We start from the raw sequence: 5,182 nt of genomic DNA, 5'->3' as shown, positions 1-5,182 counted from the left end.
AGGAAGAGAAAGGTGCAGTATCTGTCACACTTGTGTCTGCGGACACCTGAATCGCGCCGTAAGGGAAGGGAGGAAGGTGGGAGTAAAAGTGGAAAGAGAGAAAGAGAAGCCGTATTGGAGGGCTACGGAGTAATTTCGACCACCTGGGGATCTTTAACGTGCGCTGACATCGTACAGCACACGGACGCCTCCTCGTTTCGCCTCCATCGAAACGCAGCCGCCTTGATATCCAATTCCCAGGTTGTCCAGAATTTTCCGACCGGCCTTGGTCGTAGGCAGTCTTTCGTGCTGTGCGGCACGTCGGGCCTCCGCTATCTCCTCCAGCGTGTTGTGCACCCCTAGCTGCAGGAGGCGTTTGGTGCTCGTTGTTTCTAACAGTCCCAGTGCCGTCTTGTAGGCTCTGCGGATGAGTATATCTATCTTGTTTCTCTCGCTCTTGTTCCACTTGTGGTAGGCCGCCACGTACGCTACATGACTTATTGATGAACGAGTGGATCAGTCTGATGAGGCCCTCTTCCCTCATTCCATTTTTCTTGTTCGTGACTCGTTTGAGTAGTCTCGTGGCGTTCGCCGCTTTCGCAATGAGCCGGGTGACGGTCTCGCCGTTTCTGCCGTGCGTCTCGATCGTCATCCCCAACCCTCTGATCTTGTTGACTCTTGGGATCGCGTTTCCCTCTCTGGTCTTCACTTTGATTGCCTCGTACTCTCGGGCTGCTCTTGGGTTTGCGGTGCTTGACAGGCGGATAGACGAGGAGCTCCAACTTGCTCGGCGAGCATCTGAGCCCCGTTCCGTCGAGTTGGTCTTCGATCGCATCAACGGCCGCCTGTAGGGTTGATTCGATGTGGGCATCGCTGCCCCCTTCCACCCACAGCGTTATGTCGTCCGCGTATATCGTATGTCGGACTTCCTTGATGTTCCTGAGCCTTTCGGCCACTCCTATCATCACGAGATTGAAAAGCACCGGCGAGATGACCGATTTCTGAGGTGTGCCTGTGCTTCCCAGCTTCTTCTCCTGTGCTTCGAGGTCCCCCGCTCTGAGCTCGGCCGTTCTGTGCGCGAGGAAGTCTTTGATGCAATTGTATGATCTCTCTCCCATGTTGAGTTTCGAGACTTGGGATAGGATCGCTGAGTGCTTCACCTTGTCGAAGGCGCTCTGCAGGTCGAGTCCCAGTACTGCTTTGTAGTCGCCAGTGTTGCCGTCGATTATTTGGTGCTTGAGTTGTATCATGGCGTCTTGGGTACTTAGATGCTGCCTAAAGCCAACGATCGTTTCCGGGTAGAGATCTTCTTTCCCAAGGTATTCTTGCCACCTGTTGAGCAGGACGTGCTCCAACACCTTTCCTACGCAAGATGTGAGCGATATGGGTCGGAGGTTATCCGTTTCGGATGGCTTGCCCGGCTTGGGAATTCGGATGATCTTGGCCTTCTTCCACTGCGTCGGCTGCGTTCCCGTTTTCCAGCATTTGTTTTACTAGCTCGTGAGGCTTTCTATGGATTTGTCGTCTAGGTTCTTAAGCGCCTTGTTGGTGATGCGGTCCAGCCCGGCCGCCGACCTGCTGTTGAGGTCCTGCAGTGCCGTGCGAACTTCTACGTCTATATCTCTGTCGAGACGGGTGTTGGGCAGCCCCCCGTACGGCCCATGGCACTCAGTGGGCGTAGTCGGCAGGTATCTGTCGCTGGCGCGTTTCGTCACCTTATCGGCGCCGTGTTTAGTGACTTCTCGAAGGATGAGTTCCGCCAGTCAGTCCCTTTGGTGTGACTCAGTCTTGGTTTCGTCGAGCAGATGCTTCAGCAAGTTCCATGTTTTCCCGTTGTGCATCTGGCCGTCGGCAGCGTTGCATATCTCTTTCCACTGTTGCGCACATAGCGTGCGACAGTGGTCCTCGATTGCTCTGTTGAGTTCTGCGACTTTCTTTCGTAGCCTACGATTAAGGCATTGTTTTTTCCATCTGTTGAGAATGGACTGCTTGGCCTCGATAAGGTGGGCCATTGGGCTATCCATTCTGTTCGTTTCGAGGTCTGTTACTATGTCTTTGGTTGAGTTTCGAACATCTTGGAGGATCTTGTTGGTCCAGGCGTCGATGTCGTCGATTTCGGTCTCTTCCGCTTCCTGATTTCTGTTATCTCTGAAAGCGGACCAATCGATCCACGTATGTTTCCTGACTTTGGTACTGCTCTGCTCCGGTATGACGATTTTCAATATCATGTGGTCGCTACCTAGGTCCACCCCCGTGTTCCTCCACGTGATCGTGATCGGTTCGTTGTTCTTGACGAACGTGAGGTTGGCGCTGATATCTCGTGACACGGAGGTGCCAATTCTCATTGGGTAAGCCGGGTCGGTTATGAGGGTATAGTCGAGTTCTGCCGCGTCTTGGGATAGGTTTCTACCTTTCACATTGCTCTTTACGTAGCCCCTCGCCGGACCCATCGCCTTAAAGTCGCCGCATGCGAATAGCGTGCTCTGGCCGGCCGTCGTGCTTGCCTTGTTAAGAATGGCTTTGAACCTCTGGAGTCTCCGCGATGGGTTACTGTTGATGTTCAAAATGAAGATGCTGGTTTTTCTTTGCTTGATCGGTATGAGTTTGGTGAGCGTGTGTTCAATCCTGACATTGCTTAGCCGGTGTTTGACGAAGGTGAGTCCCTTCCTGACCAGGGTGCACAGGCCTCTGCCGTCGGGCGGGCCCGCGTGCACCCTGTAGCCGGGGAGGGACGGCTTGTCCGTTAGTGTTTCTTGGAGGAGGAGCACGTCGGGCTTACGAGCCGCGTGCTCGATGTACTGCTGGACGACTGCCCTCTTCTTGACGAAGCCGCGGCAGTTCCACTGCCACGCTGTTATGCCTGTGGAGTTGGAGGCCATGATTGTCCTATTCGGAATTCTCCGTGTTGCTGCGCTTGGTTGACTTGATGCTGTTCTGGCGCGAACGTTGGGTTGCTTATTATTAGTTGCACGCTTCTTTCCAGATTGTTGAGTCTATTGACGTTCTCCGTTTGGAAGGCTTCGATGACTTGCTGCATTGATTTGATCATATCCTCGAGGCTGTTGAGTTTGGCCTCGACGTTGTTGTTGCTGCTGTCGGTGCTGCAGTTGCTCATGTTGTTCTTGGTCTTGCGTGATTCGACGGCCCTCTTCTTCGTTGCCGGCTCCTTGTCTGCGTCGGCCGTAGTTTCTTCGGCCTTGTTGTTGCCGCTCGGGCTGGATCTTTGCTTTTCGACGTTGCGGAGGGCGTTCCGGATCTCCGCGATTTCATTGGCGAAGTTGTTTATGGTGGCTCGCAGGGTCGCGTTCTCCTTTTTTAGGGCCTCGTTCATCTCTCGTTCCTTGGGTGAAGCGTTGTCTTCTGTCGTGGTATTGTAGCTCGGATTGGTCTTCATGATAACTCGTGCGGCGTTGCCCCAACCGACTCTCTCACGCGACGGTGATCCTCGGGTTTTCGTTTTTCGCGCGTCTCTGTCTTGCTCCTGCAGCTGATATTTCTCGACGGCGCGCGGTTTCTCGATAGCGTTCTTGACTTATGGGCAGCTGGCTTGTCAAGTGGTGGGAAATCGCTCTCCGACGGCAGCTGATGGCTGACCTTTCGGCGCTCCCACTGACGCTTGCGAACGACGTAGGGAACCTTGTATCTGGCTTTACATTCTCTGTCGGCGGTCGGGTGTGCGCCGCCGCAAAGTTTGCATTTGGGTGTACATTTGTGGTCTTCTTTTGCGTTCGCTTGGCCGCAGCCCCTGCAGATCCGGTTGGTTAGCGTTGGGCACACGTCCTTGCGATGGCCGACCCGACCACACTGGTGGAAGATGTCAATCTGCTTTCTGTACAGGTGGCACGGTATGAGCGTGACACCATATCGGACAAAGGTCGGTACCTTGGGTCCTCTGAAGGCTACTATGATCGTGGTCGTGTTGCCGATTCTTTTGGCGCCTACGGCGAGTGTGTTTCTGTCGTTTACAATGTTGCAGTCGAGATCTTAGACTTTGTCGTCGACAGGGATGCCTCGGATGGTGCGCTTCACGGTGTCGTACGGCGCCGTGCGGTACGCGCTGACTTCGAAGGTCTTGTCTTGAATGTATATAGCTTGAATTCTTGCGTAGCGGACGGCGTTTTCTTCCTTGGGCGTGCTAATTACCATTATATTTCGTTGCGCGTTCGGGCAGATCGTGTCCGATGCGCTCTCTTCGTGATCTTGGCCGCGGCGAGAATGGCCGCAGCGACGGCCGTAGTGCCGATCTTGGTGATGTCGAGTCCCCCTCGCGGTCTGATTACGATCTTGTTTTCCTCCAGCGGCATGGCTGGCATTCTCGCTGCCTTGATGGCCGAGGCTCTAACGTTCTTATTTCCTTTCGCTTTCTTGCTTACTTGGTTGTCGGTGCCGGTGAGCTTCGCGTCGAGTTCTCGTTCACGGAATCTTGACATGCGTTACCCCGCGAGGGTCCATCCATGGCCGCGGTGGAATTCCTCGGGTGAAACTTGTTCGCCTTGAACTTGAGCGGCCATTGGAGAGTCGGAGATCCTTGCCAGAACTGACGTTTCCTCCATCTCCGGGCTGAGTGGCTGCCGCCGAGGCGGCGAGCCGCGGCCGCCGCGACAGCGACGAGGCCTATCGCTCGCGGAACACACCTAGCGGGACGCCCCCCGCACGGCGTAGATGAAAACTGTCCGGTAAATCGAAGAAAAGGCGTACCTTTGGGAACTTTCGATATCCGTCAGTGCTTTTCGACTTCACGAATACATCGAGATAGAGAAAACTTCTATTCGCGCAAATTAGCACTGCGAAATTAATCATAAATGACGGAGCCGACGTGAACGCGTCCGTTCGCTTCGGCGATTGCAGCGCCACCAAGCTGTGACAAATTTTCTCCTCTTAGGCTCCAAGATTACCCCGGAAGGAGACTGCAGCCATGAAATTAGGAGACGCTTGCTTCTGGAAAAGAGAGCCATGGCTAGCCTTGACCGCCTAGTAAAGAGCGTAGACATTACACTGCCAACCAAGATCCGTATAACTCTTGCTATGGTCTTTCCAGTTGTGATGTATGGATATGAGAGTTGGACTGTGAAGAAGGCTGACCGCTGAAGGATTCACGCGATTGAATTGTGGTGCTGGCGGAGACTCCTGAGAGTTCCTTGGATGGCCAGAAGATCAAATCAGTCAATATTGTCGGCCTAAACCCTGACTGCTCATTGGAGGG

At 54.1% G+C, this 5,182-nt stretch overlaps 1 pseudogene; it reads right to left on the bottom strand.

The window, feature by feature from the left end:
- Window positions 1-2,833: 2,833 nt before the first annotated feature.
- On the bottom strand, window positions 2,834-4,600 carry LOC146193427 (uncharacterized; annotated as a pseudogene).
- Window positions 4,601-5,182: the final 582 nt, after the last annotated feature.

This window comes from Amblyomma maculatum, chromosome 4 (genome assembly GCF_055883805.1).
Source record: "Amblyomma maculatum isolate TAMU_Amacu chromosome 4, ASM5588380v1, whole genome shotgun sequence".
NCBI classification, from domain to species: Eukaryota; Metazoa; Arthropoda; class Arachnida; order Ixodida; family Ixodidae; genus Amblyomma; species Amblyomma maculatum.
This window is presented reverse-complemented; position numbering and strand designations above follow the sequence as displayed.